This window comes from Mesoplodon mirus (assembly GCF_964341445.2).
Source record: "Mesoplodon mirus genome assembly, chromosome: 7".
Classification (NCBI taxonomy): domain Eukaryota; kingdom Metazoa; phylum Chordata; class Mammalia; order Artiodactyla; family Ziphiidae; genus Mesoplodon; species Mesoplodon mirus.
In genome coordinates, this window is record NC_138983.1 from 39,660,899 (window position 1) to 39,686,380 (window position 25,482).

The following is a 25,482-nucleotide window of genomic DNA, read 5'->3' on the forward strand; positions in this document are numbered from 1 at the left end:
TTTAATATATAAATTCTTTAACATGTTGTAATGCCCTGTTTTTCTCCAATGCTTTGTGAACAGCATTAATATTTCTAGCCATCAAGATCTTAACTCTCTGAAACTTCCTTTTTACACTTTGTCCTTAAAAATCTTTCTAAAATGCGTTAATACAATGTTTTATCTTAGTAACAGTCTGGTGACTAAAATAAAACTGATCTCTGATTAACTCAGGATCTTGGATCCTTCTGCAAGATTTCTCAGGATATCAACATTTCTTAGATCTTGCCTCATTGCCTACATTTGGATGTGCAGATTAGGGCCCTTGGTGTGGAAAAGATAGTATAGTTTTAATAGATGACAGTGAGCAGACAGATTTGCTGGATTTCTACTTTTCCTCCACCTTCCATCTCTCAGCAAGAAGAACTAGGTAGAAAGGACCAGGGGATATGTAAGAATCCCTATTTCAGAGCCCTCTTCCTCTGCAATCAGAGAACTCTGCTTTCATCTATTTCAAATCTAGAACTTCCATGGAGAATTTCAATGTCAAGAAAGGTTGCCAGTACTTTCAGAGGTTAGAAAACTACCAATACCTGACTGGAATTAGTTCAAGTATCTGATCTCAAATAAATTAAATCTTGGAGTGATCTAGGAATTTGCAATGTGATCTTTTCAGTCCAGAAGTCATCAATAGTAGACGACTAACAATCTTTCCTAAATCCCGTCCAACTTGAGATTCTATGACTCAATGAATCTGTTGTCAGCCTGGACCACTTACCTTGACGTTTCTGCAGTTAAAAAAAAAAAAATCCCCACAAAGGCTGACTTTCTTAAAAGTCGTCCCTTCTAAAAATACTGGGAAGAAAAAAATATGGCTAGCTCACAGGTGCAATTTAGCGGTACTTACGGTCTAAAACCAGTATTGCTTCACATTAAAGAAACCCGAGTTACTATAAAGAGATGCTCTCTATAAATTCCAAGTACTGAATAATTATCCTCAAGCTTTCCAGTTGGTTTACTTTCTAAAGAGCCAATAAATATGTCCTAGGAGTCCTTGGCAAGCAAAAAGCACCAGCTCCTATCACATGGAAGAATAACTCAGAGCAGAAACCAAGGAAATAAGCAGGAAAAACTAGCAAGACTGAAGGGCAATGCTGTTAACTATGAAGTTGGTGATTTACACGATAGGTTTAAATCTACCAACGAGAGGACAGATCAACTGAAGAGAGCTCCCCCCAAAAAGAGGAGGAACCAAATCCGAAGTGCATTAGTGGGAAATAGAGAAGCGGAAGCTGTCCAGGATGTGGAGGGGAGAGGAAGAGAAGGTACAGCCCTTTTACGGTGGGATGGACCAATCTTCTTCCCTCTGAGTGGATGTATTACCCAGATCCACTCAGCAACACCGGACAGGGAGAATCCACTTCACCATTACAGTGAGAAGCTTGGGCAAACGTGTGAAGGTCATTTGCCTCCAGGCTGCCTCCAGGCTGCTCCCGGGACAGTGGGGGAGGGGTGACTGAGTTTATGCAACAGGCCCAAGTACCTGCAAAATACTGCTTGATTTGGGCAAAAAGGCACTAGCAGAAGGAAAATATGTAATAATTTTAGAAAGAGCAGGAGGTACCTGGTCTTGAGTGCTGCTCTCAGAGTGACAGTCAAATCCCCTGGGAAAAACAACATAGAATATTTGTGACTCATTCCTCCCCACAACTTACTCCACACCCAGCATTCTATAGGGCAGGAGGTGGGGGAGGGAGGTGATGAGAAGATGCCCTTCCAGCAAATTTTCAGTAGGGGTTCAGAGAGAGAGAATTACTTATTGCTGTTGGAAGATTACTTGCACTTACTTGCTTATTCTTTGCCAAGGAAATGACCTGAAACAGTTGGACCTGGGAATCTAAATTGTAGAGCTCCTGATTCTAATGCACAGCAAGGTTTGGGAACTACAGCTTAGGAAACAGCTTTGACACTGGCACACGACTGTTAGGGACCCAAGTGGATGGGGCCAAGAAACAGTGGAAGGAAAGGAAATGATGCACCCTTCCAATGCTGTGCTTGCAGCCAAATAAATTCTTTGCGATGTTCAGCGACATGATTTAGAGGAAGACTGTTCTCTCCTTGATGTCACCTCAAAGAAGAACCATAGCACAGGATTCATGAGAAATGGTCATAAAGTTCTAGACTTAGCCCTGCAGCTGTGTAACTGCATCACTTTGGGGCAATCCAGTTGACAGGATCACAGAGGGCAGCTGAACCTAAAGGATTTCACTCCATTTGATTCCATGTCTCTCCAGCACTGACACAGATACACAACTTAGGAGAAAGAGCTCTCAATTCCAAGGATTGCTCATAAAGCTGGTCTTTGGCAAAATTGCTAAATTTATTTTCTGCGTTCTTCCCTCTGGTACTTCATTCCTTTCATCAGGTATGTGGTTCCTGACTCCCCAAGGGCCTTCTAGAAGTGCCACCTGGCCCACTGGCTTCTAATGCCTTTACACATTTATGATCAACCCTCAAAGCCTTGATAATTCATCAGGTAATAATTGTTGAAAGGGGGGAGAAATAAATTAGGAGTTTGGGATTAACATATACACACTACTATATATCAAATAGATAACCAACAAGGACCTACTGTAGAGCACAGGGACTTCTACTCAATATTCTGTAATAACCTATAAAGGAAAAGCATCTGAAAAAGAATGTGTGTGTGTGTGTGTGTGTGTGTATAACTGAATCACTTTGCTGTATACCTGAAACTAACACAGCATTGTAAATCAACTATATTTCAATTAAAAAAATGGAGTACTATACAACCCCAGATTATCTAATCACATTTAAAAAAGTAACCAGTGAATTACTTATGTGGAACTTCCAAGTTTGTTAAAGCAAAATAGGAGGGAAGGTTTTCCCAAGTAAACTAATAGTACTTTTCAACACATCCGTTTGTTTGTTCCTAGGATCTTTCCAGATGATAGCTAATTCAAAATGGATAAAAGCAAATCAGATCTTAGTTATTAGCTATCTTTCCGCTCAAAAACCTGGAAGTTTCATGAAAGCAGGACTTTGCCTGTCTTGTCCCCCATGTATCCCTGGCAAAGTAGGCACTCCAATTTCCTATTTCTTCAATGAATTAATGAAAAGGTAATTTTTAACTATGAAATATAATTTGTGGGCTTTTATTCACAGATTCATCTTTTTTAAATTAGATTTCTACGTTGATTAATACTAAAAGAAATATGAATTCCTTAAGCACATTACTGGAGATGTAACAGATAAGGAAACCAGGGTAGAAAAAATATCTGGTTGTGGAAAATCATGAGGTCATTACACTTCAGTAACATCATCAATTCTTTTTCATTGTTTTAACAATTAAGTACCTGCTTTTTTGTCTAAATACTAACATTCTAGAGGTTCCTAAAAAAATTAAGATGAATAATTAAATGAATTCAATTAGTATAACCTAATATATTCTATAGGTTTTAAAGAAAAACTATGATAGCCAACATACTTGGTTTCCATTATTCATCATGTGTGGAACCATCAACACGTTAGCCTCCCTCAAGCTCAGTTTTCTCATCTATAAAGATGAAGGACAGTATTTCCCTCAGAGGCCAGAGGTAAGGAAGCTTACATGAGACTGTCTATATGGTATTTAACACAGTACTGCCTTTCAATTAATAATGATGCTTATTTGTTCTAAAGTACTTGAAATGTATTTTATTTCAGTTTTTCAGATTCTGGTTTAAAGGGAATTTCTCTGGATCTGTTTATTTACTAAAACTGTCTCAAGAAAATATCACATGTACTGTAGACACTGACTGATCCACAGTAAATATGGCTATCTTCTATCACCTCATTTCGGAGATATGACTCTCTGTAGCAACATGGTGAGACTTCATGTCATTTTACTAAACTAGTGCAAAAGACACACTTCTGCCTGTAAATTCTGTTTGCAAACTCTGTGAAGAAAAGACAGCTATTCCCAGAACATTTCCCGTCCTCCTTCTGCTTCCTCCTCACAGAGAAAAATAGAAGCAATGGCTCTGAATCACCAAAGTGAAGACTGGTTCACAGCCTCCCTTCTCAAGCCTCAATTGTTTTGCTCTTTCAAAGCGCCATCTCTTCAGAATAAGCCACTTCTCACATGTGAGGGCTTAGAAGTCTGGAGTGCTTCAGAAGTCAGCTCTATTAATTACAGTCAACCTCAGTGGCAGTTTTTGCTTTCTTTTTCCCTTTTGATGTATTAAACTGGCTGTCAGAAATTAAATTAATGCAGAAAGGAATGGCTGAATATCTCCAAATTAAATCAGCTGTTAAAGAATGCCTGGAATATGATTTTTTTTTGTTGCTAATGCTGGACTACAAACCCACAAAGTAGACTCCCTTGTTATTTAAGAGGACAACAGACATTAATATTATACAACTGCATAGGCCTTTCCATAAAAGTCCCACGTGACTTTTTAAGAAAAAATGCATAGATGCCAAAAATAGGAAACTATCCCATTCAGTGTTAACATACCAGTTTGTATCATTAAATAAGAAAAAAAAATGAGTATTTTAGAATTCATCTGTAAAATAAGAATTTTAAATGTCATGTAACTGCTTTATATTAAAATAAAAAACAGGTACTAAAAATAGGAAAAAAAATTCTTGCAGAGTTTAAATATCAGTTTGTATCCAGAAACAGTAAGAAGTGGATGTTTTAGGATTCATTCATAAAACAGGAATTTAAAATGTCCATAGTGGAAAGAACAATGACCTTTTTTTCATGAAAAGGATAATAACAAAGTTCAATTCCTAAGATTTATAAATTTGAAAAACTTTTAGGAGCAGAAGAGATCATAGGTACCCATTCTTTTATTATTCTACTGCAGGCACATAAAATGTAGCCCTCCAAGACAGACAAAAATCTATTCTATCCTGTACCAGGATTATGGATTTGCAATCAGGTAGGAATATCTGTTGTTATTTGCAAAGGTGACATTTCATTACATAATTAATACTGAATTTACTTATTTATTTATTTACTGAATAATACTTCTAATATTTTAAAATAATAATTTATTTACTGAATAATACTTTTCTTGATTGTGAAGTCTCTCCAGCTCTCTCCAATCCTTCCATGTGTGTAAGATGAGAGTTTCCATTAAACCCAAGAGGGCTGGCTATTAGTGCTCCAGGTTTTTATAAGGTGTTTCCACTGCTTTTAAATCTGTTTCATCACAATGACACTGTCTTTTGATGTCACTCTTGCATATGAAACTGAAGGAGGGAAGATGAAGTTCTTCATTACTGTGATTCAAGTATCAATCTTTTCCAGTAGTCTCAGTCTACACACACAAAAGCCAAGAAGCCTATTAAAAGAATGTGATTTATGAACTTGTAAAACCCAAGAAGTCAATCAATATGTAATGAAGTAAAGAGAAAGAGAAAGAAAAGCAGGCAGGTGTGACAGAACGCTCGGTCGATGGCAATTACTGGCATGTCTGGATTGAAAGCATTCAGTTCGCTTACGAAGACCTCCAATTCTGATAAACACTGATTGATGAGTGAGAGGCACATTTCGGATTACACGTGCTTCTGCGTTTTCACTTCTCCTCAGAGTCACAGGTGGTGGCCCCTGTACTTACAAACACACGCTGCCTTGTTACAGTCTCCCATTCACCCTTCCGATCAATCATTTTCATCTCAGTTATTCCCTGCAAGTTCATTTGAGTTTGTTTCCAGAATGACGTAGTTGTCAAAACGTTCCCATATTTTGTGAGATAAATGCAGGTACTTTAACTTACTTTTAAATCACAAATAAGCCTTCTAAAATGCCTATCACACCTTCAAATTCAGTCTGAAAATGGCAAAGTGCTTAAATCTAGATGACCAATTAGTGATGGGGCACAGAATTCGGATTTTAGAATATTCGAGTCTAGCCGCTCACTAAGTCCCTAATTAGTTCCATGTTCCTGGGCAATTTATTAGCCCTCTCGGAACCTCGGTCCATCTGTAAAGAAAGAAGATTAAATCAGATTCACTCTAAAGTTTCTTCCAGCCCCTAAGACTCCGTGGTTTTTACATCTTTCCAGGATCACTAATGGAGCTATTGTGTTACAATTTATTCTATCTCTTAGGAATTGTCTATCTAGTACAGGTTATTTATTCAAACACCAAACTCTATACCTCACTAAAATGTATGTGGAAATGTCATTGTCATGTAGTCAGTTTTGAGATTGGGTGTTGGTCTGCCAAAGTACAATCACCATCAGTGGTTCTTCTTTCTCTTTTTTCCAATATATATTATTTCCCCCAATGACAACAGACGTAAAATTGGGATAGAGTTTTTGAAAGAAAATTTTATATTTCTTTTTCATGTTTCAGTTCTGAAAATACTGATGGATATCAAGTGCAGGGTAACATTTTCTGCACAGATTTAGTCAAAGGGAAAACTTTTATACGTTCCAGCAAAACAGATAGGGTACTCATAACATCTGACAGCTATTCTAATAATCTTTCTCCAACATTCATTTACCTTTCATATTCATACCTTTCCTTTGGCAATTCCAAAATGGGGGGAAAATATGCAAAGGGTAATGCCATCTGTATGAGATATGAAATCTAGTGTGAGATGTTATGATTCAAATATTAAAAAATGATACACTCTTTCAGTTCATTTTCTCAGATTTTTCAACTGATACATGAGAGCATGAGATATAAATCAAGCCATTCCTGTAAAAAAAAAACATCAAAAACAAAGACAAATTCAAAACATAGTCCTCTTTTCTGTAGGTGAAAGAAAATGGTTGTATAGAAAAAGAAAGAGAGGACAAAGGAAGGATTGGGGCAATGGGGAAATACTCCTTTTGAAGCGTGAATCCTCTGTGGTGACACCATTTAACCATTTCTTTTAAGCCCTTCTTAAATGCTCATTTAAATGTTATTTTTCTTAGTTCATTAAAGTTATCATACATGAGCTTGCATTTTTTAGTAGAAAGGATCCAGTTCCTTTTTAGAAGATAATTTGCAACCAAAAGCTGGAAAATAAAAGACAAGTGAGCCCAAATATTTTACAACAGACAGACTTCCTCAAAGAAGTCAGCAACAATACAGACTCGAAGGTACCAGCAAATGTTCAATGATGCCCAACAACTAGTAAGGCTTGGTAGGGAGAAAAACTTGCTCTCTCTTTTATAGTGGGAATTGGAAAATAGCTTCCTTCCGAGTTGCAAGGAACAGTCACAGAAGTTCAAGTTACCAACAAGAGGTACCCTACTTGTCTATAATCTTTCTTCATGCTTCTGCCAGGGGAGAAAAATGAGGAAAGAAAGAAGGAAAATGTGTGGTGAGTTGCTTCAATGGTCACAGAAGAGATACGTCATGCCAGGCAATGGCAGAAGCAGACCAAAAGAGCAAGAACTGGGGAGCCCCACAAAAAGCAAAACAAGACAGTTTCGAGGCTCCTCCAGGTAGAAGAGGCAGTTCCCCTGCTGTGCCAAGAGCTTCCTCCTCTCCTGCCATGACTTACATAACTTCAGGATCTACCTTGCTAACCTACCCAAACTACTCCCCTCAATTCCTGAACACACCCCCTCAACTCGACTTCAGAGCCTAATTCTGCAGCCACAGCCCAGGCCCTTGGAATTGCCACATCTCTGAAATCACTAAGAAATCCCAACATCTCTAATCATTTCCAATCCTCCTCAACCCCCTTACATCTTCCTCTAAACCTGCTCTTCTTCATCTTTACCAAGATTTCAACCTATGACACGGGTACCACTCTTGGTTTCCTTTGCTTCTCCACTTCGTTCTCCTTCATACTCCCATTCACAGGCATCTCCAATTCTATCACCTCATGTCTTTCTGACCAACACCTCTTGACAACCTGCAATTCTGAATAACCCTCCATCTGTTACATGTTCTACATTTTCCAGGCAGCTACAGACTACAGGAAAGTTCCATATATCAGGGTGACATATGGATGCTCATAAATGAGCTTAAACTCCAGCAGAGTCCTCAGTGCTACCTGGTATACATAGTACTTACCTTTGGTATACTCTCTGCCTCACTGCCTACTCCAAACTATCACCGCTTTCCTTAAAATCCCTACTTTTCCCACAATCTCTTCACTCTAGCCTAGCTTTCAACCTTTCCAAGGAAACAAAGGTGATGGGTTGGGAAGTCTCTTACCTTCCTTCCTCGAAATGGAGTGATGCTCACCCGCTCTTGTCTTACAGGAAGTATTATCCTTCTCCGGACCAAGGGCAATTTCTGCAGGCTCTCTTAATCCCCCTTCCCGCACTGTTTCTTTTGAGAGCTTTCCCCCATTAATGATCTCTTCTCTCTTGTATATTCTTCTGTTCCCTATTCACGACCTGCTGCACAACCTGTGGGGAACCATCTTCTTAGGAGACCATGTGTTTGCAGCCCAGGCTCCTGCTTCTACTGGACCTTTCTTCTCTGCCTATAAACATACTTGTTTTCCTCTTATCCTCATAAGAACCTTCTCGGACCCAGTTTTCTCCTTAAGCGTTAGCCTCGAACCCCTCCTTTCTTTCACTGCCAAATTTCCTGAAAGAGGATTCAAAATTTGTTGCCTCCACCTCTTCCTTCACTTCAGCCCACTGCCATCTGGCAGGCATCCCTCCCCACCACTCTATTCATACAACTCAGTCAACAGTGGTCATTACACCCTTACTGCCAAATCCAATGGCCTCTTTCAGCATTCATCCCCTCCCACATCCTTAATTGCTCTGAGACAATAGATGAGGGTGATTGCTTGGCTTTGGGGATACTCCCCTGGGTCTTCTACCATGGCTCAGATCACTTTTCCTCTGTTTCCTTTTCTTCTGCCCAATTTTTAAACCTGGATGTCTTCAACAGTCACCCTTTTTATTTTCACCCTAGAGCAGGGCCTGCAAACTGAAGCTGACCCAGGAGCCCAATCAGGCCAGTATCCTGGTTTTGTAAATAAAGTTTGATTGAAACATAGCCACACCCCATTTATTTACATACTACCTGTGGCTGCTTTCAAGCTGCAAAGTCAGAGTTGAGTAATCATAATAGAGACAGTACAGCCTACAAAGCCTAAAATATTTACTATCTAGTCTTCTACAAAAAAGGTTTGCAGATCCATCTCTAGAGAGTCTACGCTGTAGCTCCCAAAGCGTGGTCCCAGAAGAGCAGCACTGACATAAACTGGAAACCTGTAGGATAAGCAGTCCTTGAGCCCCACCTCAAGTTTACAAAATCATAAATTATGGAGTGAGGCACAGGAATCTATGTGTTACAAACCCTCCCAGTGATTCTGATGCTCACTGCAGTTTAAGAACCTTAGGTCAACACAATGACCCTGGACAATCTCCAGGGCTTCAAGTACCACCCGTGCATGTGATAGAGACTCTTGAATCAAGCTCTGCTATGTTCTAAGTTCGTATTTTCAACTAACTCCTGGATATTTCCCCTTGGAGGCTCATTCAGTCATTCAACAAACCTTTTCTCAATACCCTGTATAGGATGAGCTGTGATCTGTGCAGGAGTTGAGTGGACAGACAAAAATACATCTTATGCAATATTGGAGATATGCTAAAGAATTGTTGGTTGTTCAAATTCAAATTTAACTTGAGATCTGTATTTTTATTTACTCTACCTAGCAATCCTATGCGGGAGCTATAAAGTGAACATAAAAGAGCTTTTACTCAAGAGTAGTGCGGAGTTCAATCAGGGAGCCGATGATATAAACAAAGTGCAAAACAATATGATTACCTCAAAATCTCACATTTCAAAAATCTCCTCCCCTCTTCCTACGTCAGTTAATAGCTGCAAGGTCTTTTGGGGCTGCGCTACTTCAAAGACCTCTTCTAAATACCCCAAAAAGAGATTCTGACCCTAGAGTTGAGGGAAAAGTTGTAAGGCAGAGAGGAACATTCTAATCAAGTGTGTGTATTAGAAAAGGGTTGCCATATGAATCACAATGGAATGATAAGAAAGGCATTAAATTTATTTGGGTGCTCATTTCTTTAAACTCTGACCTTAATCCATTGTTACATATAATGTACAGTAACAGAGTTGATATTTACTATTTTAAGGCATTTTAATAAAGATTGGATCCATAGTTTAAAAAATCATGCCCAGTGAAAAGTTCATGGTTTGGAATCTGGATCTAAAATTGAAGTCCTTGGCTTATGGTTCAGATCACAAACCAAACCCTTGTGGCTCATCTGGTAGCATTTTACCCTATTAGCAGGCCAAGGACCCAGGAAGACCTCTTTAACGTTGGGTTTGCAAACACTGATGACAACAGTGATGTAGAGCAGTCTATCAACCAGCATCTTTTGCAATAAGAAAGTCGATTTCTAAAACAATGTATGGGGGAGGATGCAAAATGTTTGACCTACTAATTTTCAATTTTCTGACAGTTTTCTACTGAGAAAAAAAAGACAATTTCCTAAAACAGAGAGCAAGGTAATTTTTTAAAAAAAATCAGGGCTTCCAGCAAAGAACATTTCCATCTAACTCTGAACAAACTCATTTTTAAAACTTTCCTCAAAAGCCCCAGAAGAAAACTTACCACTGTGATAATTCACCCACGCCTGAAAGCATTCCACTGAATCATCTGTGTTATTGGACACAATGACAGCAGAGACAAACAATATTCAGACTTTATCTCATTTTAGCTTCTACACTCTCTAACTTTGTCTCCTCTTTTCATTTTAATCAATATTGGTTGATTTCAATTCAACAGGTCACACACTCAACATCTGGTTTAGGTGGAAAACTGAAGACAAAGGGCAGCTGCCTGCCAGGCCCCAAGATAATCTGCAAACCAAATACAATTATTACCAGCTTTTAATATTTCTAACATCACTTTGGTAAATTCAAATTTACAACTCATAAATTATATGTCTCTTCACAAAAGAATAACTTGGAGGGCTTCTTTACATGAAAAGATTTCACAACAATTAAAAAAAAATCCTCTGAAGATGACATATTCTGTTTCCTAGGATGCACCTACTAAATAAGATTTCCTTCTAATTGTTCATTGAATAAAGAAGAATTGCCAGGATAGATTAGGAGCATCAAGTTGAGAAATTTGACTCTTCAAGTGTTAGTTATTGGGTAACCGGCCACCCTCGGTTCCTGTATCAGGATGCTCCAGCACTGAACAGGGAATCCGGCTTTCAGGGGTGTCCATAAGAGACAGATCAGAAATCAATTCCCACATGAGTTCAGAGAAAACACTTCTGTGCCCAAACTAGCAGAGCACAGCCACTGCAGCAATACCACGTCTTATTCCTTGATGGTTACTGGTAGGCCTTATCTCACCCCCATACCTTAAATTCCTCAAAGTCAAGAAAAGTTAAATTTATCTCCCTGGCCCTCCCAGCACCCAGCAAGATGCAGAGTATAACAGGGTCACCATGAATGTTTATGATCCAATAAAGACGAGGATAGGAGGTGGGAAACCACAGAGAGGTGTGATTCTAAGTTTTCACTCTAATGTTGCACTTAACTGGCCCTTGAAATATTGTTCCAATTTTAACTACTAGTAGTTTTCTACTGCCCTTGATCAAAATCATGAAGGCGTAATGCCGCTCTCAACAGAATTCAAGATAACCTGTCATTATCAGATGTCTGAGCGGTCCTTCACACCAGTAGGCAGTCAGATATGACACTCTGAAAGGTACTGGTCTATAAAAGGCCAAAGAAGCTTTAAAAACTTTTTTTTTGGATTTGATTAAACACCTTAATCCAGAGATGCCTATTTAATACATGAAAAGGGTCAAATCCTCATTCTGTAATTCTCCATGTGAAACACAGAGTTGTTCAAATCACCCCTCTCATCAATGTCAACATTTTAATTCTTAATGTGTATGGGACCGTGGTGTAAGATGAATGTTCTTCTCCAGAGTGCCTGAGCCTTCTTACACCAAGTACAAGGCGTGCTTTCTTTGTGTTAGCAGTTATTTTACCCAAATTCTCAGAACTAACTCAGTGTTTACACAGCTCTGTATCTGCTTGTGTGTAAAGAAAATCCACTACACTGAAATAATCACTAAGAGAATAATTACATAATGAATCACCCATTTGAAATATGGCCAGTTGCTCAAACTGCAAAATGCTCATTCAAAACTGGAATTATAAGACAAGTGGATCTTACTTTTATAATCATGCTATAAACGAATCATACTAGCAAATTAAAATCACCCTTTAACCAAGCAAATGGAACACCAGCAATAATCTGTACTCATTAAAGGTAGTTGGTTCTTACTGAATTAAAACCAGATTCCACCACTTACAGTAACTACTTACTATTAACACATCTGCTAAATCAGATGAAATCAAGTTTGAACTGTGGACAATTAATTTTAAAGTAAGTATTACGTGAACATTTACCAGCCCAGACACACATTTTTCTACGGAATATTTGTAAGAACTTGTCACAGATGCAAGTGAATAAAACATCTATCTGAATGTATAGTATTTAGCAATGATAAAAATACTTGAGACAGCAAAGGAAACATCACAAATGAGCTTTCCCAATACTGTCTTGGCATACAAACAAGTGTATCTTGCAAATAGGAGTGCTGGGTTTCCTGAGGTACCCACAGTCTGAGAAGCGCAGAGCAGAGATGCAAAGAGGTCCCTAAAATGCAAACATCCACTAAAGAAGGAGCTGTTGAACTCAGCAGACTCAAATAGCAGGTTCAAAGCCAACAAAGAGTTAAACACCTAGGCCATCTCAGTAATGAATGCTTAGTAAGTTGGGCCAACGAATATCAAGTAGATACCGGGGGCTAGAGCAACTGCTAAAGGGATGACCTCCTTGAATCTCATTTGCATAGCAATGAGATGTCACAAAGGCATTAAGTCTGCAACTGCAATGCTGTTTCTAATCCATGCTTTATTTTGTTGTGACATTTAGCAAAGTGCTTTTTAAAGTAAAACAGAAAAGATTCCAGCAATGCAAGGCTGGGTGTGGGGGGAACACGTATGGATTATAAAACAGACTGGAAAACAGCTATGCACAGAGCTACTGAGCAAAACCAGCTGAAAAGAACACTAAAGTAAGAATTTTCAAGGATATTTCCAAAGTGAGACCAGGTAAGTAAGTTGCTGGCTTTTGTCAACTGATATATGTTACTTGGGCCAAGAATAATGCATGTCTACTCACAACAGACAAAACAATATGTCAATAAAATGAGCCAAACTCTCTCCAAGTGTATCTGTTACAGCCTTATGAGGCTGTTGCCTGTAATGATGCAAAAACCTTCAATTACATTTTGGGTTTTGTTTTGTTTTGTTTTGTCTTTGTTTTAAAGAATTGTGCTTGCAAGTATTATTATCATTAACTACTACTAAGGGAGATTTAGGGCTTTTTGCTCTACTATTGAGGAACTCAACTTCTTTTTAATACACTGGATTAAATTACACATACAGCCAAGGCTGCAAAAGAGCAACAGAAAAAAAAAAGCATTGAAGTCAAGCTTTTGTGTGAAAGCAGTTACAAACTGAAAAGGTATTCAACAAAATCTTGAATATTCAAGCTCTACCTATACTAAAAAAAAAAAAAAAAACTTCCAAACTTCAAATGTCACAAGTTCATTTCTCTCTCAGAATCTTATGCATCAAATCCAAACCCAGTCACAGTGCAATTAAAGGAAAACAAAACAAAACAAAATCTCCTCCATGATGACTTAAACATGCAACTTACCCAGTTACAGTTGTTTCACTGCAGTAATTACCAAAGAACATAAAGAGTTGTACTCACTTCTGTCATAAACACAGGCAAAATGAGAGTGAAGTTTTAGCTGCCTGTTACTAAAATTCCTGAACCACATTTCCAAAGGCATAAAAAATAACTCTCTCACTTTGTGATTTTGACAGAACCTCAAGTTATTCACCAGACCATATGAATCTACTTTGGGCAATGAAATTAATATTTCAGTAAGTCTTCGTCCAAGAAACAGGAAGCTTTTTAGTAACGACCTTGGACCGGATAATAAGAAAGGCAAGGGTGGGGGGTGGGTCCAAAGCCAGAGGGAAATTGTGATTCAAAGAGTTTTATGCAAATAAAGCCTCTAATCAAGCTAATGCATTTTTCTCCATTTTTATCTTCCATTTTTTTATTTACATTCAGCTGAGATATCAAAATCAGAAAACAGATTTCCCGCTTCTTGATCCAACCTGTCCTGTACAAGCACAGCCATGGATAACTGTAGGACAGTCACTTGGAACCTAACAGCCCAACTCGCAGGAGTAAGATAAACTCAGACCAGCCCAACAATTCTGAAGTTAGTTCCAGCAAGGTTGCAACAACCCACATTTATGGGCATTGGTTAACTTTTCCATTTCGTTTTGTGTTGTTATGTTATCCTGGAAGGGAAAAGTAATTTCCAAGAGGGAACATCTGTACTCTTCCCATGACCCTCTGGAGGGACTCAGTTTGCTTCCTGCTGACCTGGGTTGCATACTCAAGTTTTAGAAAATCAAACCAGATTTGCCATGCCCTGGCAGGTGTTTTAAGGGATACTGCAGTCTGGAGAAGGATGCCTCTGCAGGATTACTAGAGGGTCGCTATAACTATGAGTGAGGCTGAGGACAGGCCAGGAACTGAGAACTTCACCAAGGAGAAAAACAACTGGTAGCCCAGCAGAGGGGTAAAGAGCAAAGGTTGCAAAGTTAGATAAGGCGGAATTTGAATCCTGACCTCCGAAAGTATGTCACCTCGGGCAAGTCACTTGTCAAGTGGCCTCAAGTTCTTCATCTGTAGAGAAAATAATAGTACCTGTCTCATAGAGTTGTTGGTGGATAAATGAGATAATATGTGTAAATCTCTCATCAATGTTAGTTGTTGTAAAAAAAATGTAAAAATGAATGACAAATTATAAATGGTAAAGTTCTAAACAAATGCAAGTTTTTATTGATATTGTCAGGAATTACTTTCTAATAGTCTCCTACCAATAAGTGCCTGCTGACCAGCAGAAGTTTGGGAATATTCTGTTTTTCAAGGGTTCTTAATCCACATTCTTTTCTCAAGTATCTCCTTTAAGTTTTATCATCCATACAGTAAAACTAGGATAAAACGCCATTTATGACTAACCAATTAATCATATGCACAGTAATTGTTATTGGCATCATTATTATTTCTCAAATAATACAGCAAAGTATGTTTCTGTGCGTACTTCTCAAACTTGGATTAACAGCAGTTACATCAGGGTACTTAAAGCTCCTGATAAACAAGACGAAATCATGGGGAGTTTTGACACCTTCCTCATCTCTAATAGCCCCATGCCGCTGCAAATAAGCATCCAATCTAAGTAAAAAACTACACTTGAAATGGGAACAAAATTTCAAGACAGGTTCCCCAGTCCCTCCTCCAACAAAATTGCCACCTCTGATTCTCTCTTCATGGAATTCCCAGAAAAGTCCCAGAGGATACACTTGGAGCAACTTTAGGTGGGTCCATTGTAATGAAAGACTTGGGGCAGAAAAATTAAGCACTTTGATAATCAAGTAATTTAAAATATTATTTCACATTCAACCAAACACATTATGGAACAGACTGTAAAATTCCCATAAGTGTTTGTAGAAAAATACTCAGCCTTCAAAGAAATCTGACTGATGCTTACGGCCTATCTTTGGGCTTCACCATCAAGCTCTGACAGTATGAGACCAACCTCCTCTTCTGGTATGGGGATTTGTGTGGCTACATTTGAGAAGTCCTGGTTGTAGACAAGAGCTGTAGGTTCAAATCCCTATCCTGCCAACTAAGGTCTGTGACTTTGGTTCAATTCCTAACCATTATTTGTCACCTATGAAATGATAATGCTAACAAACAACTCCCAGAACATAGTTGATGCTGAAACAAAAGCACATATGCAAAGAGCCTGATGTAGTAAATGCTCAATAAATTTTAGCCATTTTCTTCTTCCATCCCCTATTCCCCTTTTTCTCTTTGTTATTCAGGATCTCAGATCTTAATGATGCTTGGAACTCCACCAAACATCATCTATAACTTCTCTCAAAAATGCTAAATTCTTCCAGCATCCAAACCTATACAACATCCCATTCATTCATCCATCCAGCAGATATTCATTGTGCATCTATTTTGTGGCAGACACTGCCTATGAGTGAAAGGGCTAGGAGGCAAGAAAGGGTGTGCAAATATACTACTCAGGTCATCATCTCAGAAATGAAGTGTTTTCCGTGACATCAACTGACTACGAAGCCTTCTCAGTTGGGGAAAGGAGGGAAGCAAGGACAAAACATGCTGAAATTCCAGGTAATTCCAGTGAAGTTTAATGTTCTCTCCAGTGTTCTCTAGGATACTTGGGTCCCAATCCAGTTCTCATCAGGGATATTAATAAGAACCAAAAGCTATCAGTAGGGCCAAGAAAAAGAACTGAAAAACCCTCAGACCCAAATAAAGAAGAAGGCTTCCTGCAGCAAAGAGCTACCAAGAAGAAACTGCTGGAACTTGGTCACCTGTGCTTCATCTACACAGCCTGCCCATTTCCTGCTGAGGGCAGCAGTAACAGCCATCACACCACTCAGACTCAGTGCTCACAGACTGCTCCAGCCTGCCCAGAAATCTGCATGGAAGCAAAGGATCAAAATGCCTTTTCATCTAAAGAACTGTGAATTAACTCTCTGCCTTTTTAATTACTCTCAATTACTTTCCCACTATTTATAAAGATTTTTTTTTTTTTGCACAACAAAATCCAACTCTAATCAATATATGCAGTATATCCCAGCTGATTAGGGTAATTCTTACTCCACCATGATGCTGGAGTTGTGCCAGCCTTACCTAGCACACAATTAAATGTCTGCTAGTGCCTGCTGCTACCCAGCAGGCCTCATGAGTTAATAGGGAAAAAACAGGATTCACATTTGCCTCTACCAGCCCCGAAGTGCCCTCGCTCCCTCTCATCTGCTTGTAGACACGTACAAAGCGTGCCTGGAGAAATAAAGGCCTTACACAATTCACACAAACCTAAAAGGCACGAGAGCATCAGAAAAGGATCTCTGAAGTCTAACTCATCATCTTCTCATTACAGAGAATGAAATGAAATGAAATCCTTCCAGAAATAAGCTATCCTTCTTCCCACCCCCTATTCCAATATGCGCTTGTAAGCACATTCTAAGTACAGAAAAGACATGGCTATCTAGACTCCCTTAAATCCAATATTATGAATTATGTTCAGTGTACCTTCAAGCCAATTTTCAATAAACACAAATCACTTAATAAGAAATTAAGAGCATTACACATTTCTCATGCTCCCATGCATTCAGCATTAATGAGATTTTGTTTGTTAAGCTCACAGAACGACAAAGTGTCTAAAAGACAGACCCGGCCTTTTCCAATTTCCATTCATTCAAGAAATAGTTATTGAACATTTTTTGTAATATGACATTCCCAAGACACACACCTGTTCACATGCTGATTTCACTGGCCTGCCCCTCAAATAATGCTTTAGTGCAGTGTAATTGAAAAAAACAACAACAACAAGATACTTGGAATTTTACAAGATTTGCTTTTAATTTATGCTATTACTAACTGCCAGGTAACTCCGTGCATTCATTTATACACACAAGCTTTACTACATGCCAGATACTGTAAATTCGACCCTTAAAGCAGGATTCACTTGCCCACAATGGTCAGAACTGGGTAAGTAATACCCTTGGGAACCTTTGTGTCTTCATACCCACTGGAATGGTACATTGATTGTAATTTAGTGTAACAAGAGTTACAGCAAAGGTGTTTACAAATAATTCAATTTCTAAATATAAATTTAAAAGGCTTCAAATTTTCTTATAATAACAACATTCTTACATATGCATTTTATGCTTTCCTGAGAAGAAAAGACTCAGTACTGAGATGTACTCCCCACTCCCAGTAAATCTGACCTTTGACTGTGAACATCCATCCAACGTGCATGTGTATATACCCTTAGGTTAATAATTCCTCTATCAGAACCTCCTGGAAAACAAAGTGGTGCTACTGAAAGCTAACAAATATTTGGATGTACCCAACATGCCTTCTTGGTGTCTTCACCGCACTGGCTGATAACTTATTGGAAAGATCCACAACTTTGACAGACCAGCCAATCAAGAACCTGGGTGTACATGCCTGGAGGGTCTTTTGTTCAACTAGAAAATGAGGACTTCGAATATACTATAGTCGTCCTTCAGTATCCATGGAGGATTGGCTCCAGGGTCCCCCTTGGGAACCAAAATCTACGGATGCTCAAATCCCTTATATAAAATGGCATAGTATTTGCATATAACCTACACACCATCCTCCCAAATACTTTAAATCATCTCTAGATTACTTATAATACCTAATACAATGTAAATGCTATGTAAATAATTATAAATTCAATGTAAATGCTACATAAATAGTTGCTAGCGTGGCAAAATCAAATTTTGCCCTTTGAAACCACTTGGAAATTTTTTTAAAATATTTTCAATCTGTGGTTGGTTGAATCCACAGACACAAAACCCGTGGATATAGAGGGCCAATTGTATATCCCACCAGTACCAGTATCATAAGAAGTCCTAATATCTCAGGCATATTTTTCAATGTTTAGTCTTAGATGTTCCACTGTGAAAGTCAATAATATACTATTCAAGTTAAACATCAACAAATATGGTCATTCAGTTTTAAATATTAAACACTGGTAAGATCCAGCAGTAATAAGAATGAGGGATCAAAGATTTATGTTATTTCACTGAACCCAGGAATGAATGGTCTATAGGAAGGAAGAGACACCAACAAAGGTAAGCTCATTACAAGATGGAATTAGGTGCCATGATAGTAACACAAACTGTAGTGGGCAACCGCGTGTAGAAATATCAACAAACAAAGGATGTCGCAGCTATCAGCCACTACAGCTGCCCCCAAAGGTGAGCCTTGATGGAACTCAGGATGGAAAGAGAATGCCTGCCATCAGGCCATCAGACACTGCAGCCACCCCCCATGGTGCACCCTGAGAAAACTCAGGATGAGAAGCAGAGGACACTGGCCCCAGATAGCTGAGGTGCATATCAAAGGAATGATTTCAGTGAGCCCAGACTCTGGCACCTTCCCCTTCGCAGAAAAGTGTTAAATTCCTTTACTTGAGATGTCTGGTTTTCTTTTATTAACAGTAATCTTGTGACGTTCCTACTACCTGGTCTTTGTTGCAAAAACTCCTATATATCCTGGCTCTTCCTTTGCCTCTTCAGAGCAGTCCCTCAGAACTATCTAAGATGCTGTGTCCTGGGCTTAAGTCCTCACTTTTGTCCACCAAATAAAACAACTCTCAACTTTTAGGTTGTGTACTTCTTTCAGTCGACATCACAAAGGAGCGGATATCATCAGAGGTGTAATTCTGGGTTGCACTGGGCTGGCCCTACTGCCCAGAAATTCTCAAGCTTTATAACATTTCCTCAGTCTCCACAAATGACATGGACATTCCCATCCTCTCTAACTCCAGGCGTGTCTTCCCCATTTAGCTTCCCCTCTGATGCTTCTCTTGAAAGCAGTTCAGAGGGAGAAGGACAAACTAACTTTCAGTTCATCACATATTTAAAAGAAAATATATTTTCCATAGGTATACACTCTTGCTTCTTTTTAAGAAAGTTGATATGCAAACATTGAAAGTTGAAAAACAGGTAAATTAAGGAGAAACAAAATATTCTTTACTTTATAAAAGAATGTGCCACAGGATCTGCTGAAATAGTGAGTTTTCCCTAACTGAATGCAGTTAAAATGTGATTTGCTTGGAAAAATGGAACTTACACTCGCATTTAAAAACATATCTATTGTATAAGAGCAATCTAAGCTTATTCACTTTGATTATTATAATAACCACTGATGAGCTGTATTGTATGAAAGTGGCAAATGTTATAAAAATACCTGTATTTCCCTCTCTCTCTTTGGAGAGGAAGTATAATATGTTATTAATTCTACCTACTTAACAGAAATAGAGAGAGTATAAATTGAACAGACTGTATGTACTGCTGAATACAACTTGGGAATAAAGTCATTAACGCAAATAATTACACATACAAAATCTGCACTTCCAAAGTAAAAGAAGATTATCTAATGATTGGATAATTCAAGGAGATCTAGGAAATTGATTTGGCAAGGTAGTATGTTTTTGTCTTACATTTCCCAATCAATTGCCTAGACTGCATAATTTCCTCACTGTAGTGATTGTCTTCTGAATATAAATGGAAGACATATTGTCCCCTTGTTAATGCAGGTACTTCCAAGTAGATGATGTCACTTCATCTCAATAAAAGATGCTGGTGCCATCTTTCTAACTTTGTGTCCCACAGTCATTTTGTCCTTTTCTGGGCCTATCTAGGTAAACAAGAGTCAATTGACAAAGCTAACTTTTGAAGGGTCAGGCACCACATTTGTTTAATATGCTGCATGCAAAATCAGTACAAGGTAGGGCTTCCCTGGTGGTGCAGTGGTTGAGAGTCCGCCTGCCGATGCAGGGGACACGGGTGCGTGCCCCGGTCCGGGAAGATCCCACATGCCGCAGAGCGGCTGGGCCCATGAGTCATGGCCGCTGAGCCTGCGTGTCCGGAGCCTGTGCTCCGCAACGGGAGAGGCCACAACAGTGAGAGGCCCACGTACCGCCAAAAAAAAAAAAAAAAAAATCAGTACAAGGTAATAAGAGCACTCAATACATTTTTGCCAACAATGACACACAGATTTGAAGAACCCAGCACAGGCCCTCAGAAAGGCTAACAATGTAATGTGTACTTAGTTCTCCCAGACTATGAATGATCTGCTATGTCTACAGGAAAGATGAAATGCCAGATTACATTAAACTGCTGCTAGTTACAGAACATACCTATGAAGACAAGGAATTAAGAATTCATATAAAACTAGCTGTTCACATTAATACAAGTACAGGAGTCAGCTAAAAACTGTAATCAGGTAGTGACAAATCCTCAAGGATTAGGTGAACTGTGTTTCTCCCTCTTCCTCACTTGTTGTCAACATTCCCAAGTTATCTCTTTATTAATTACAGTATTTTCAAGGCTTTATAACCATCAAATGCAGTTCAAAAAGAAATACATCCCACAACAAGGATATTTAAGAAAGAAAAGAATTTCCCAATCTCCTGTTTAACTGGGAACTTTTCCATAGCCACAATCTGGAGTAAAAAGGATTGATACCACTAACTGATCAACAATAAAACTGAAAAGGACGCAGAGAAATGTGGATTTCAATATCAGATAAATATAATATAGAGGGTGAAACGTGCCATGAGAAAGAGACTTTCTGTCAATAAATGCAAGTCCTGGTTCACTAATTAAACCATGGAATACAGTGTCTGAATATGTAGACACCAGACTTCAGCATTTCTTAATTATATTCAATTCCAGGCATATTTTTCCATTTAATTGACGTTCTGAAATGCCTTTACAGTCCTATCAGATAGGTACCAAATTCTCAAGGGAGATTACTACATACTTTTGAATTCTGGTTCATCTGACTGAAATGGTTATTATGAAACCTTTTTTGAAATGTGGGAAAGATTCACATTTTCTCCCTAAATCCAGCAATGCTAAAGTTGTCTGCATTTGGCCTACTTTCGTGTGTGCATTTCTTTACTGTGAAGCTCTCTACAGCCAGGCCAATCTGATGAAACCATAGCTACACACTCCAGCCTGGCACAGGTCCACGCCACATGTATCACACAGTGCATTTCTCAACCAATCACAGCACCAACGGCCATCATTTAGCCACCACTTAGAGCCAAACAGAGACCACACCACATGTATCACACAATGCATTTCTCAACCAATCACGGCACCAACAACCATCATTTAGCCACCACTTAGAGCCAAACAGAGAATTTCAAACCAGTCTTAAAAACAGACTTCAGATGCCCAAAATATTAATCACATACTCAGATGTTTAAAAATCAGCAAAACGTCATTTGTAACAGATGCTCTAGGTTGCAAAAAAGACCAAGCTACCCCTTCTCCCAAGATATAGCCTCCTTCTGCTTTTGAAGAGAACACACACACTCACTGTTTATCTGATAGAAAAAAAATGATATTTATACTGTCATTAAGCACAGTTGTCACTAGATGTAATCTGTATTATCTGGCATGCTTTCAGATGTTTATGAGTGTTAAGTAATGTTCAATGATATGGATATTTAGTAGCACTAATAATTTGGAGTTTATTTCAAAATATGAAATGTAATAGCCGCTCCAGTGTGCTCACTTTTTAACCTTCTCTGGTATGGTAAAGGCTATAATTTTTATCAGATTGTTGGGAATTTAATTTACTTGAAGTCCTAAAGTTACAATTAAACTTCCGGTTAACCTTTTCTATCTGTGCGTCATTCAACATCTAGGCTTGTCTCTGACATCTCAAAAAAGAAAAGAAAAGAAATAAAGAATAACTGAAACAGTATTTGCAACTGCTTTGCAAAGTTCAAGTTTCAGCAACTCATGCTGAACATCCAAGGTAAAAGTTCTGGCCTTTTCACCCACATTGTGAAAGCTAGCATTACTAGGCTTACCATTTACTTGACATTTTTTTTGAATGTTAAAAAGCCAGCAACAGACCTGAATGCTGAATTCCTAAATGACAGAACACCTCAAAGTTCTCTGTGCTAAAGCTAATTCTGAGATTACTAACTAAGCGTCAGAGGAAAATGGAACTAAGAAGACGCCAATTACATCAGTATATGGGAATGAAGTTTCTTCCTAACATGTGCCAGAAGCATGCCTGCCAAACTTCATAGATTCCTTCACCTCCAACATTAAACAGTGCTGTGATTTTTTTCCTTAAGTGTACACATCTTGAGGCACAACTAGACTGTAAGCTTCCTGAAGACCTGATTCATTTTTTTGTGCAATGCATTTCTTGTAATCCCTACAAATAGAAAGCAAATTGAGCATATATTGATGGATTACATTGAATTCATTCCCCAAATTCAGAATTACATTAAAAAAAACCCCCAGAATTAGTGATGGAACCACTAGGAAGCCAGAGTGTGTGAATACATAGTGGAGGAAATGGGGGCAGGCAGGTGCACCTGCATGCAGGCTCCCAGACACACTTAAAACGCCTGAAAGTTCCTCTTTGAAGCTGGGGATGGGGAGATGGGGAGCCACAAAAGCATAATGGAGAAAAGGGCCTGAATAAATTCTGGTGTCTTACCAAAATACTGAATAACATTCCAACAGCCTATTTGGCCTGTTCCGTGAGTGTGTTCTTCCAAAAAGGAGCACTGTCCTAAAGAAATGAAAGAATTGATTAATTTTGTACTGTCTTGCTTACATTACAGTTTCACTAAGAATTATGAAATTGGATTATATTCACTTTTATACTCCCCCTAAAAGTTTGCTCAAGCTCATATTAATCTCTCCCCCCTCCTCCAGGACCCTGCTCAGTGACACTTTTGTCGATTAACAAATATGTCATGTGTTGATTTCTAGTTTGCACACATGGGTATCCTCCCATCTTCCCAACAACACAGTAAGCATACAGAAGCAAAGGATACATTTTACTTTGACAAAGGGCATATCTGAATCCTGCGTAGGGTCGTAAATATTACTGAAAAGAAATTTAAGTGAAATAAATTTCTTCAAGAGATAAAAGAAACAAAAATATAAGTTTAAAAAAGTAAAGCTTTGTTTTAAAAGGAAAAAAACCAAAATGACTTTAAATTCAGTGTGACTTAACAGAATAAAAATAAAAAGATAAATTTAAGACACACAAGGGCAAGAATTAATTAAACAAATTTCCTTTATCAAATAGAGGTTGCATTCCACAATCCTGGAACCCTGGAAGATCGGAAAGGTGAAATACTAAAATCTCCTCAAGGATTCCTCTCAGGGTCCCATGTATAACCTTTCTCTCCAGGCAAGGCAATACTCTCATAAAACATTTTCTAAAGAAGGACAATCTCACAACCCTCTCCCGACCTCCTCCCAGGCCTCCACATTCATACATATCTATCCAGCAAAGGAAGTAACACACTTTGATTATATAAAGAGTTTGCTCATTAAGTTTTGAAATCTGTTCTCTATTTTCTGCAACCACCATCATGCCAGGAAATCCATTCTCAAATTTTCAGTCCTTCTACTTTAATACAAAAATATCTCAATCCTAGAACTGGCTAAAATTAAGACTAACCAGGGAGTGCCATTCCAATCCAGAACTACTAGAATGGTCATTTGTCACTGTTACATGTAACTGATAGCCTATTTTGGTAGACCAGAAACTGGCTCGAAGCCACCAGACAAGTGTCAAATATGTTCTCAATAAATTCAATCTGTGGCATTAAACTGAGCCTTTTTGTTTTTATTTCTTTAAGGAAAGGTAAGCTTTCCTAAAGTTATTCTTGGAAAGAAATTTGGGGAAAAGAAACAGTGTAAACAAAGAAAGAAAAAAGCCAGTTAAAGAAGTAGATACTCTTCGACTGACAGAAAAATCAGTAAGTTTGAGAAGCCTGTAGAATAAAATTGAGTGAAACACAGAAAAGAAATGTACCATCAGGGTCTTCACAGAGGAAGTCACCTAAGCCACAAATATTTATTTAGTGTCTATTAGGCAGTAGGTATGGTATCCTCAAAGGACAGACTATAAAAATAGAGCCAACCCTCACAATGGTGTAGAAAGAAGCTCATAGAGACATATTCAACAATTAGAGTTTGAAACGTATTTCAGAAAATTGCATCAATAAGCAAAGCAATCTACACTGGGGTGTGTTTCTTCCTTTAATTTTTTAAGACTCTGCACATCTGTGGAAATCAGGGGCTCTCTTATCTTCAGGAAGGAATTTGGCAGCAGACATGTCCTCCCCACTAGGTCTGTCAGATCTCTTTTAGATTATCATTACTTCCTGGTGTTTGTCACAATCAGCAAAGGCAACAGCTCATCAATAGTCCTTCCCCAGCAATCAAAGGAAATCAATCCAAATGTATGGTCCCACCTGATCCCATCAGACGATTCCCCACTTAGTGCCCTTGCAGAAGGAAAGAACCAAGGAATGACTCACAATTCAAGTAACCAAACATCACCAATATTATCCTTTCCCTCTTGCTCAGCAGGAAAAAGTCAACCTACCAGTCAACCGGACAGAAGTGGGGTGTCAAGGAAAGCCACACCCAACTCCACAAACAGGAAAATAAAGCCACCATGGTCCTCTTTGCCTCATGAGCTATTAATAAAGCATAACAGCACAAGAGCCACTCCTCACACCAGCTGCTATGACTAAATATCCACTCCTCACTGGTAACTGCCTACTTCTATTTAACATTATTCATTAGCCAGATTACAGTGGGTCGTTCTGCAGCATATGAAGAAAGCAAGGCTGATAACATAACCTGACACATCAAAAATGTGTCATCAAAGTTATGTCATCAAAAAATTCTTCTGTGAGCAGCGTGAAGAGCTGTTGCTTTACAAAACGCTGTGAGCTGGCAAAATAACCATACAGCATACAGGTCAGTGGGCAGCCACTCTGTTTATTGCTACTCATTTCA

General features: G+C 38.6%; 1 protein-coding gene across 2 annotated transcripts in view; it reads right to left on the reverse strand.

Annotated features, from left to right (window-relative positions):
- Window positions 1-25,482, reverse strand: part of FAT3 (FAT atypical cadherin 3) — a gene marked incomplete at its 3' end in the record, with an annotated part of 712,901 nt that overhangs the window by 684,109 nt on the left and 3,310 nt on the right. For both annotated transcript variants that reach the window (XM_082629104.1, XM_082629105.1), the window contains exon 2: window positions 23,153-23,227. The remainder of the gene's footprint in view (window positions 1-23,152; window positions 23,228-25,482) is intronic.